Here is a 12,305-nt window from a genome sequence, read left to right on the forward strand (position 1 = left end):
CAGTGTTTCTTGAATATTTTTTGTTCTGTTTAGTGTTTGGCGGGAATAGTATATGTTCACACATGCGCAATAAATCACCAGTTGAAAGCCAGCGCTCGTGTCGTCGTGTTTGTTCCGTACTCGTGTTTTTCCGCGCTGTTGTACCATGAACTTGAGTAACGTAGCCAGTGTACTACAGCGTCTATAGGAAGTAGGCCTCAAGCACAGGCTAGAGAACTGTTCATTTCTAGCGACAGAAATTGTGTACCTGGGCCATGTCATATACGCAGATGGACTGAGGCCAACACTAAAGATAATAGAAGCTGCCATGAATGCTCCATGTCCCAAGAACGTCAGCAACTTCAAAGCTACCTTAAACTCATTAATTTCTACAGACGTTTTCTGCCTAGCCTTTCGACAGTTCTCCGGCCCTTGAATCTGCTACTTACAAAAGAAACTCCATGGAAGTGGACAAGCGTAGAGGAACAAGCTTTCAGAGAAAGTAAAGCTCTCCTGACTTCTTCGCCGGTACTACATCATTTTGATTCTTCCAAGCAAATCGTTCTCAGTTGCCACGCTTCACCTTACGGAATCGGAGCTGTTCTCGCACACCGAGATGAAACAGAAGAACATTCCATTGCCTTCGCGTCGAGAAGCCTTCTTCCAGCAGAAAGGAATTACAGTCAGCTGTAAAAAGAAGCCCTTGCCTTAATTTTCGGCGTATCGATGTTTCATAACTGTCTCTGCGGCCAATATTTTGAAGTGGTGACTAATCACAAACCACTTCTGGGACTTCTCGGTCAGGAGAAGTCTATTCCCGACAGATCATCACCGAGAATGATACGCTGGGCAATTAGCCTGTCAGCGTACAAGTATACGCATTTGTACCGCCCTGGCAACGCCGACGCGCTGAGCCGACTACCGCTTCCTACAGAGCCCGGCACAGTACTCAAGCCTGCTGATATCTTCATGCCTGAAAGCACGTATCCTCGACTTATTTCACTATCCGCCATCGCCAAATCTACAGATCGTCATCTTGTTATATCACGCCTACGGCTTGCGCTCCTTACTGGTGAAGAGCTGCCAAGAGGAAGTGATTGGACACTATTTCAGAAGAACCGTAGAAAGTTTAGTGTTTATTATAACTGCGTCCTCCGAGGAACACGAGCCGTCGTTCCTAAAGAACTACAAGCACAAGTTCTTGATCCCCATCATGATACTCACCCAGGTGTGAAAAAGATGAAAGCAATCGCATGGAGCCACATTTGGTGGGAAGGACTAGACTGCAGCATCGCACAGAAAGTGCAACTTAGCAAAATCTGTCAAGAACATCAGAGAAAGAGACGGAAAGCACAGTCTAATCGGTGGCCGTTTCCGAAGAAACACGGTCTAGACTGCATGTCGACTTTGGTGGTCCATTTCAAGGACACTACTTTTTCGTCCTAGTCGATGCCTACTCTAAATGGGTAGAGGTGGTTCCCGTTCATGCACCTTCAGTGGACGCCACAATTCAATGCCAGCGAACTATATTTTCCACGCATGGGATTCCAAACATCATTGTCTCCGACAACGGCACCGCATTCACCACCGAGAAGTACGCTGATTTCTTGAGCAAGAACGGCATTCGGCGAATCCTGATACCACCATACCACCCAGCATCGAACGGAGCAGCGGAACGCGTCGTGCAAACAATTAAGGGGAAACTCAAGAAGGCGGCGCCTGGACCTGGAAATTTCCCAAACAAACATCGACAGGATCCTGCTTTCCTGCAGAACAACGACGCACGTGTTTACTGGGTCCCCTCCCGCTGAGCTCCTTATGGGCAGGCAGCTGCAAACGCCCATTCAGCGAATGCACCCCGGCCTAAGGGCGCATGCGAACTTCAAGCAATTGAAGCAAAAGATGCGCTGCGACAATGACGCACGCAAAAGTTGTTTGCCTTCGTCCAACGAGCCCGTCTTTGTTCGGAACTTCCGAACAGGCCCATCTTGGATTGCCGGGACGGTTCGCCATACCACAAGTTCTTCGTCGCTTCAAACAGAACTCTAAGAAGGAACGCTGTGGAACAGGCACGCGGACCAAGTGCGACCGAGAAGGACGACCGGCGTTCTCTCAGACGGCGAGGAGCCTCCTCGTGCACTAGCAGCGACAACGGACACGGAACAGCTGTCCCCACCTCGCTGCTCATTATGCACCGAGCCGCCGTCTACAACAGCCTCGGCGTGGCAACAGCAGTCGAGTGCGGCCCCTTTGCACCCCCAGCTTCGTCGGTCTACCCAGGTCCGGAAGCCTGTTATCAGCTACGGACTGTAGAGGCGTAAACAAGACACGGCTTGTCCCCAGTGCCGTGCAGCAGGCTTCATAACAAAGGGAGAGGTATGACGATTCCCGAAGGCAGCAGACGCCAAGGACACCGCAGGCCCCTTCTCAGCGGCCCCCAGCTGCACGGTGAAAAAGAGAGAGGGAAAGATAATAAACGCTCCCCCGCTTTTAAAGAAGGGCCAGTCTGACTCCCGCCAGCAAAGTGTACTGTCGGTTTACGGGGCGTTCCCGCGCCCTCCATAGGGCACGTCGTTGACCCGTTTCGGCATTCGCTTCCAAGCTCACTCCCTTAATACTATAACACTTGTCCAAGTTTCTTGCCTCGTGGTAGGAGATTCCTTTCGGGGCAGGCGGTGAAGCAACGCCTCGCTTATCGTGGTCAGCGTTTTTTGGTGATAACCAGCTTCCCTTAATCTAGTGACCTACTTGGAAAAGCTGGGGCCCATTTGGTGCGGGCGTGATTTTTCCAGCGCTGACTTAAGTGCCCCTTTTGCAATTGCCCTCTTGACGGTCTTAGAATGAGCTGACTCATAGGGGAGGAATCCTTTGGTGCTGCGAGGCTCATAGCGCCAGCACGCATGTCCTTCTTCTAGCAGAAGCCGGAGATCCGGAAAGGTTTAGGTTTATGCTTATGTGTGTTTAATGTCCCAAATCGACTCAGGCTATGAGGGACGCCGTAGTGAAGCGCTCCGGAAATTTCGACCACCTGGAGTTGTTTGACGTGCACTGACATCGCACAGTACACGGGCCTCTAGAATTTCTCCATCTAAATTCGACCGCCGCGGCCGGGACCGAACCCGCGTCTTTCGGGCCAGCAGCTGAGCACCATAACCACATAGCCACAGCGGCGGCCGGAGATCCGGAAATTTAATTTTGTTGCACTCGAGGAGTTCATGGGTGAAGGTTAACTCCCGGGCATGCTTTCTTGAAACAAAGTTAACATTCTTCCCACAAAGTTGCACTCAGCAGCTTGTTGAGCACTCATTGAGCAAGAGATTAGAAAGTACTCGACATACCGAAAGATTGTGGTTCCCGGATAGTCGCGTACGATGCTGTCTATTTTCTAATCACAGGATGCGAGGTAAAGTTCGGAAAGGTAAGGTGCCATATTCGATCCATTGTAGATTCCACTCTTCAGTGCTTAGTCTACAAGTGTCGAATTTAGGTACACAGTCCACAGTTCAAGGAAGGTGTCCGTTGATATGCCGGCTGAATTTTGAAAGAAAACAGCGCCCTGTTCTTTAACAGTGTGACGACCCCCCATAATGCGCAGGTCCACACGGGACGGAGAGGCAAAGAGACACCGTATGGCTCAGTTTAAACAAACAGATATATTCAATAATTATACATGATTATTGATTATACACAAGAGGCTGGGGCGTCCGAGCTTACGTGCCGACGACTTCATGGGGACGATGGAGGGGCTCCGGAGTTGAGCTCGAACGGTTGCTGGCAGAAGCTGCACGCCGTCGAGATTCGGCGCTGAAGGCCCCCTTGGCGAACGATGTCGTCCTGAGCGTTCTCTCTTCCGTACTCCTTGTCGATTTTTATATCCTCTTATCCCCACATTCCCTAGGGTGAGGACGCCCACGCCGGAGTGGGAGGGGCCTAGGGCTTTCACTTGGGCGCACAAACACACCACCGCACTTATGGTCTCGCCCCCGTCACGTGTTGAGTCCGAGGGAAAGAAGGTTGTCGTCGAGGTAGCGTCGGCGTTGGTAGACGGTCTCTGGGCGCTGACGGTTCCCGCGGGTCACCGACCTCCGTTCTCCATCAAATGACACTCGCCACTCAAGGCCGGAACGCGAGGTCACTAAAAGGCCGGGAAAGTGGTCCCTTGTCCTGGGATGTGCTCGGGAGGGTTGGTGATGATTCCCGCTGTCTTGTCACGGGGCCAGGCCCGCCGAAACGAGGCCCCTTTGTCCCCGGCACGGTCACGGCAATTGGGGAAGATAACGCCCGTCTCCCCGCGGCAGCGGCGGCGTTCGACACGTGCCGCCACTATGGAAAGGGGGTCCGGTTGTGCTTAAACCCCTTCTTTTGGTCGTTCACTCTCAACGAGTATTGCTTGGTAATTGCACACAGCTGTCACCTGGGTCTTTTCCGTGCGGTCCATGGCGGCAGGCCCGAAAGCAATCCCACTCAAGTTGCTTGCAGCCATATACAGTAGAAACATGTGTGCTGGCTGCTTCCAAAACGAGACCGGCTGTCTTCGATCTCCTCTCTTCCAGCTGAATTGTTTTCTCTTGAGTGCTTTCGCCGCCACTGGGGGCTCCGTCTACGCCGCGCCGTCGTACGCGGACCCTCGTAGCACACACAAGGAACGTCACAACAGTGGACCACAAAACCGACATGAGTTCCAGATGGGGAATGCCATAGTACATTTCTTGGATGTCGATGGAAAAGCTGTATCATATCTGTTTGCTTTTTTCTTTGCGAAAGGCACTTAAGGCGTGCGAATCTCGGATGCTGTAAGGATCATCCAGCCGAAAACGTTTCCGCTGGTTTGCCAGAAAATCACATTGATTGACCTGCCATGCGGCCTCCTCGGAAATCATGGCACTGTGACGTTCCTTGTGTGTGCTACGAGGTTCCGCGTTCGACGGCGCGGCGTAGACGGAGACCCAGATGACAGCGGCATCATCAATTACCCAGCCATGCTCTTTGAGAGTGACGACCAGAACGAAGGGGTTTAAGCCCAACCGGACCCCCTTTCCATAGTTTCGGCACGAGTCGAACGCCGCCGCCGCCGCCGCCGCCGCCGCCGCGGGGAAACGGGCTTTATCTTCCCCAATTGGCGTGGCCGTTCCAGGGCGGCCTCGTTTCGGCAGGCCTGGCCCCGTGGCAAGACGGCGGGCCTCATCAATCAACCCTCCCGAGCACATCCCAGGACAAGGGAACAGAGGGGCGAGTGTCATTTGATGGAGAACGGAGGCCGGTGACCCGCGGGAACTGTCAGCGGGCCAGAGCGCGCATTACCTTGAGGAGCGAGTGTCATTTGATGGAGAACGGAGGCCGGTGACCCGCGGGAACTGTCAGCGGGCCAGAGCGCGCCTTACCACAGCCGACGCTATGCGCTACCTCGAAGACAACCTTCTTTCCCTCGGACTCAACACGTGAGGGGGCGAGATGTGTTTGTGCGCCCAAGTGAAAGCCCTAGCCCCCCCCCCCCACTCCGGCGTGGGCGTCCTCACCATAGGGAGTGTGGGGAGAAGAGGATACAAAAATCGACAAGCAGTACGGAAGAAGGACGCTCGGGACGACATCGTTCGCCAAGAGGGCCTTCAGCGCCGAAGCCCGACAGCGTGCAGCTTCTGCCAGCAACCGTTCGAGCTCAACTCCGGAGCCGCTCCATCGTCCCCATGAAGTCGTCGGCACGTAAGCTCGGACGCCCCAGCCTCTGATGTATAATCTTAATCATGTGTAATTATTGAATATATCTGTTTGTTTAAACTGAGCCATACGGTGTCTCTTTCCCTCTCCGTCCCGTGTGGACCTGCGCGTTATGGGCGGTCATCACACTGGTGCCAGAAGTGGGATCTCAAAAGCAAAAGTCCTCTGAATGCTGCGACATTCATGTCTTCAACATTGTAATCAAAAGGGAATCACGGGACTGATTGTGGGACTCTTACCCCCATTTGAGAGGCTTGAGGCACCGGAGGGCTTGAAAAAGAAAATGTCTGTATCTGAGGGAGCTCCCACTCCAAAGCCGTCGCTCGGAGCAAGCATGCTGGCATTAGGAAGCGTCATTCCGACGTTTACGGGAGATAAGACAGGGGTTCCAATCTGCGATTTCTTTTCCATGCTAGAAGAGATTGGGAAAATGGGGGGTGGTCCGATGCTCAAATGCTGGGAATGGCGAGGTGTAAGATGGCAGGAGCTGCTCATGATTTTGCATTGCGAGACGAAAAAGTAAAATCCACAAAATCATTTGCGGAATTTAAGAAGCTCGCGTTTGAGCATTTCGACACTGAATCACGTCACGTGCGGGTACAGAGGTTCCGTGACGCCGGACAGATGGTAGGGGAGGACGTGCGAACGTTTGCGTCGCGGCTTCAGCGCTTAGCGCGCGATACGTTAAGCAGGGAGGAGGAAGGAGACCAGCTAAAGAAGAAATACGCGGAGGATATACTTAAAGAGGAAATGACCGCTTTGTTCGTGGCTGGTCTGCAAGACCCCGTGCGCCGGTTCGTGCTCTCGCGCAAGCCGAGCAATTTCGACCAAGCCGTGGAGGCCGCATTGGATGAGGAACGAAATGAGGCGTTAACGACAGCCGCAGCGAGAGTACGCGTCATAGAGAGAGCGGTGCTCAACCCTGAGGTTGCTCACTTGACAGAGCGGTTAGATCGCTAGAACAGCTGCTATCTCAGCAGGTAAAACGCCAGGTTGAAGCGCGCGCTCAACAGCGCCCATTCGCTGGAAACCGGAGACCGCCACAAAGCTACAGGCGCGGTATGCGAGATTTTGAAGAAATCCTATGCTTCGCTTGCCAGGGTAGCGGACACATCGCCAGGTTCTGCCAAAACGTGCGCCGTGGGGAGCCACAAAGAGAAGCAGGCGAGACACGCCCTAAGCAAGCCTACAGCGGGGCTCCAGATACCGAGACAAAAAACTAGATAGTCCTCCCCAGCCTGAGGAGCGTGGGGAGGGAGCAGTGGATGATGAGGTGGTGGTAGTTTGTGTGGCCGACGAGGCATGCCCTGTTGTGCGTTGCAAGTTAAATGGTTGTTGCATGGAATTGTTGATAGATACGGATTCAAAGGTGACATTGCTTAAGGAGAGCAGTTTTAACACGCTTCGAAGGAAGGGGGACCGCGAGGTGTTGGAAGCGCCTGGTGGTACGGCAACCAAATTTGTAGGCATAACGGGGGATCCTCTTGGCATAAGTGGACTCTACCGGTTGCACTTCTCTCTCGGCGGAATTGCATTGGAGCACCCCTGCTACGTATGCCCGGACACGGTGTCTCTGCCAAACGGAGTGTCAGGTATATTAGGGCAGGATTTTTTGAGAAAAGGGAAGGTAGTAGTCTCATTCTCTGAGGAAGAGGTTAATGCGGGCGGCTCAAAAGTTCCGTTTTTGAACAGGAGAGGGGCTGAGATTCGCATTACCGATATTGACACCCGTCAAACAGTGGGATCATTGGAGAAGGTATATTCGCGGGTTGCCGTCAGGCTGGTCGAGGAGGCGGTCGTCCTTCCTTGGTCGGAGCACATTTTGTACGCGTTTGTGCCTTCAGATGTAGAGAGCGGCGCCGTGGGAGTGCTTGAGCCGGTCGACTCTCTCAGCAATGGCCTGAAGGCAGCCGCGTGCCTCGTGACAGTTAATGACGCCCACATAGTGCCCCTACGGGTGGTTAACTGTAGCCAGCAGCCACTGAGCCTTCCCAAGAACAAAACATTGGCTTTCTTCACCTCTGCGATAGAGAAACGTGAGCCCACCGATGCGGTACTCGCAACTGTAGAGCATGCTAGTCCTTCGGCTGCTCCAAAGGTGTCGTTCGATCTTTCTCACGTAAAATCCAGGGAGAGGGAGGCTCTGGGTGGTTTGCTGAACGACTACTCGGAGGTATTCGCCGCGTCCAACCTGGATTTGGGCTGCTGTGGCGTTATAAAGCACAGGATAGAAACCGGCACTTCATCGCCCGTTTACCAGCGTGCGTACAGGATTCCTTACTCCCAACGTGAGGAGATGGAGCGGCAGGTGCAGGACCTGATTGATCGCGGCATTGTCGAACACTCAAAGTCACCCTGGGGAGCACCAGCACTATCGGTGGAAAAGCCAGATGGCTCGAATCGATTGGTAGTGGACTACCGCAAACTAAATGCCGTAACTCGCATCGATCCATACCCCATCCCCAATATACAGGAGACGCTTTCTCAGCTGGGCTCTGCCAGGTACTTCACGGTAGTGGACATGGCGGCGGGATTCTGGCAGATAGCAATGGATCCGGCGGATGCCGAGAAAACGGCATTCAACACGCCCTCAGGGCACTATGAATCGAAAAGAATGCCGATGGGTCTGGCCAACAGCCCTGCTGTCTGGCAGAGAACCGCTGATGTTATCCTGGCAGGTCTTCTGGGGAGGCTGTGCTTCGTGTATATGGATGACATAATCATATACAGTGACAGTTTTGAGAACCATTTGCGCGATATTGAGCAGGTTTTGGTGCGACTAAGAGGCGCGGGTCTCAAGCTGAAGCCCTCTAAGTGCCAATTCCTCAAAAACGAGGTGAAATACCTCGGGCACGTTGTTTCAGCTGACGGCGTGCGACCGGACCCTGAGAAACTAAGGTGCGTCTCGGATTTTTCATCCCCGACTAGCGTCCGCCAGGTCCGGCAGTTTCTCGGCCTGATCGGTTACTACCGAAGGCACATAGAGGAGTTCGCCAAGCTCGCTAAGCCGCTCACCGCCTTAACAGCCAAAAATGTCGCCTTTCGCTGGGACGAAAACGCGGAGGATGCTTTTGGGGCCCTGAAAAGGAAGCTAATGAGTGCACCGCTGTTGCGCCACCCGGATTTTAATTTGCCCTTCGTTATGGCCACAGATGCGTCAAAGTTCGCAGTTGGTGGCGTGCTATCTCAGGTTATCGAGGGCAAAGAACATCCCGTTGCTTTTGCTAGCCGACAGCTGAGCCCCACAGAGCAAAAGTACGGAGCTACGGAAAGGGAGTGCCTCGCCGTTGTCTGGGCACTAAAGCACTTCAGATGCTACCTTTACGGCCGCAAATTCAAGCTAGTCACAGACTGCCATCCTCTGAAATGGGTGATGAGTGTCAGGGACCCTAGCTCTCGACTCGCTAGATGGAATCTACACCAGCAGGAATACTGCTTTGAAGTTGAGCACAAGTCAGGAAAGACACATCTGAATGCTGATGCACTCAGCCGCACAGCTGCCGTGGCAGCTATAGAAGAGTTTGTCCCCGTAGTCGACCCCGCCGAATTACGCACAGAGCAGTGCAAAGATCCTGACCTGAAGCGAATAATCGAAAGCTTAGAGGGCGCACCGTCTCACCCCGAACAGCTAGGTTATTTCATTGGCAAAGACGGCACCCTGTGTCGGCGCACGAGGCCAACCAGGAAAGGGAGACCAGAGAAAACCGCTTGGGAGAGAGTCGTCATACCTCGGTCGTGGACAGAAAGGGTTCTTCGCGCGTTTCACGATGCGCCATGCGCCGGTCATTTTGGCGTAGCGAAGACACGCAGGCGTGTGGAGCGTTTGTACTTTTGGAGTGGCATGCGACAGGATGTTAGAGACTACTGTGCGAAGTGTCATTCCTGTCTCGAAAGAAAAACACCCAAGGGACGAAGACCAGCTCCAATTCAGCCGTTCTCTGAGGTTTCGGCTCCCTTCGAGCGGACAGGTATGGACATAATGGGCCCATTGCCCACGACCACTTCCGGAAACAAGTACATTTTAGTATTTGTCGATCACCTTTCAAAATACGCGGAAGCGGTAGCACTCCCAGATCAGAAGGCAGACACGGTTGCAAGAGCATTTGTCGAACAGATCGTGCTCCGACATGGACCCCCGAGGCGACTCTTGACAGATCGGGGAACGAACTTCGTGTCGCAGCTAATGAGGAGAGTTTGCGAGCTGCTTAAGATCGCTAAGAAGCAGACAACACCGTACCATCCGGCTTGCAACGGCGCGGTGGAGCGACTGAACCAAACCGTGGCCGGGTTCCTGTCGCATTTTGTTTCGCGCGACCAGCGGGACTGGGACTTGTGGCTCCCGTATGCAATGTTTGCCTACAATTCTGCAGCACACGAGAGCACGGGCGAATCGCCATTCTTTCTTCTCTACGGCCGAGACCCGGACCAGCCTAGTGAAGTGCCAGAGGGCCCCCGTCGTGTCCCATACGCTTCACTGGACGACTATAAGGTTGAGCTAGAATCGCGCTTGCAAGTGGCGAGGGACATCGCAAAGGAGGCCTTAAAGAAAGCGGCGAAGCGCAGGAAGGAGGTGCACGATCGCAGTGCTAGAGACGCGCCGTTTAATGTGGGGGACAGCGTGTACATTGAAAACTGCCAAAGGCAGATTGGGCTAGCTCGTAAGTTCCAGACGAAGTGGAGAGGACCGTGCGAGGTTGTCGAGAAGCTTTCTCCGGTAAACTTCAGAGTCCGAGACGTGAACCGGCGCTTGATAAGGATACACGCAAATCGTCTCAAGTCGGCACCGGTTCAGTATTCACGAAATGAGGAAAGGGAAAGCGCGGATATTGATGGGGACAGAAGTGAAGCGGAGCGCGCAGATAGTTCGCAAGAAACGCCCTCTCCTGCATTTGTTCGGCAGGCGCCAGAGGTGACGGCCGGAATGCCACCGGATTTACTTCATGCATTGCTAGAAGAAGAAGCGCGCGAGGTTGCCGCGCAGATAACGCCAGGAGAGGCTCCTGCCACGAGCCCTCGCGAGTCCCAAAGCAGACAAAGGGTCACAGACTTACTTAGTATGACTCATGAAGGCCGATGTCCGCTGCGAAATCGGAAAGCTAAGTCGGACTAATGGCGTAAACAGAGCGGAGTTGTGAACTGGTTAGAATTGTGTAATGCCGCAGCTCATAACATTGCTATGTGCTTATGTGTTAAGTTATCGGAGTTGGTAGTTAAACCTTTCTGACATTAGGTAACACCTTCACAGGAGAGCATGCGGAGCGCATGCAGAACCTGCCCTACTTCCTTTCGTTATCTATATTTTTGTCTGTGCCGTGATCGTGCTAGAAGTGGGAGCTCCTTTGTAACTGTGGTAAATTTATTTCGTCCAGTTTGGACTAGAAAGGAGAGGCTTGGGTGCTGAGTTTCATGTTTATCTGTAAAAGAAGATCAGTGCTGCCCCTGGAGACGCCAGTTATGACAGCGGAGGCATATGGTGTTGTGCAGTGGTGTTGAGTGCAGCGAAAAGTGTTTTGTCGGACGCACTGTGCGAGGCGATTCAGAAAGACAATGGGAGCTGCATGGACTCAAATGTTCGGAGAACATTCTTCTGGAGGGTGAGCGAGTGTGACGTTCCTTGTGTGTGCTACGAGGTTCCGCGTTCGACGGCGTGGCGTAGACGGAGACCCAGATGACAGCGGCATCATCAATTACCCAGCCATGCTCTTTGAGAGTGACGACCAGAACGAAGGGGTTTAAGCCCAACCGGACCCCCTTTCCATAGTGTCGGCACGAGTCGAACGCCGCCGCCGCCGCCGCCGCCGCCGCCGCGGGGAAACGGGCTTTATCTTCCCCAATTGGCGTGGCCGTTCCAGGGCGGCCTCGTTTCGGCAGGCCTGGCCACGTGGCAAGACGGCGGGCCTCATCAATCAACCCTCCCGAGCACATCCCAGGACAAGGGAACAGAGGGGCGAGTGTCATTTGATGGAGAACGGAGGCCGGTGACCCGCGGGAACTGTCAGCGGGCCAGAGCGCGCCTTACCACAGCCGACAACCTTCTTTCCCTCGGACTCAACACGTGAGGGGGGCGAGATGTGTTTGTGCGCCCAAGTGAAAGCCCTAGCCCCCCCCCCCCACTCCGGCGTGGGCGTCCTCACCCTAGGGAGTGTGGGGAGAAGAGGATATAAAAATCGACAAGCAGTACGGAAGAAGGACGCTCGGGACGACATCGTTCGCCAAGAGGGCCTTCAGCGCCGAAGCCCGACGGCGTGCAGCTTCTGCCAGCAACCGTTCGAGCTCAACTCCGGAGCCGCTCCATCGTCCCCATGAAGTCGTCGGCACGTAAGCTCGGACGCCCCAGCCTCTGATGTATAATCTTAAACATGTGTAATTATTGAATATATCTGTTTGTTTAAACTGAGCCATACGGTGTCTCTTTGCCTCTCCGTCCCCTGTGGACCTGCGCGTTATGGGCGGTCATCACAGCACGAAAAGGAACCCCGTCCTTGTGCATATTTGGAGTGAAAAAAACCAAAAGCTCCACATTATTTGTTCCTTTGATTTTCGTGAAAACCTCCGAGACTTTCCCTGTCCTGAATAGATTGGGGTTTTTTGCTTTTTTGACCTTCCTGAAG

The 12,305-nt window shown here is 53.7% G+C and overlaps 1 protein-coding gene across 1 annotated transcript in view; it reads left to right on the forward strand.

Moving 5' to 3' along the window:
• LOC144096771 (chitinase-3-like protein 1) overlaps positions 1–12,305 on the forward strand; it is a 1,054,958-nt gene that overhangs the window by 719,267 nt on the left and 323,386 nt on the right. The window lies entirely within an intron of this gene.

The sequence above is a fragment of the Amblyomma americanum genome, chromosome 7, assembly GCF_052857255.1.
Source record: "Amblyomma americanum isolate KBUSLIRL-KWMA chromosome 7, ASM5285725v1, whole genome shotgun sequence".
Lineage (NCBI taxonomy): Eukaryota > Metazoa > Arthropoda > Arachnida > Ixodida > Ixodidae > Amblyomma > Amblyomma americanum.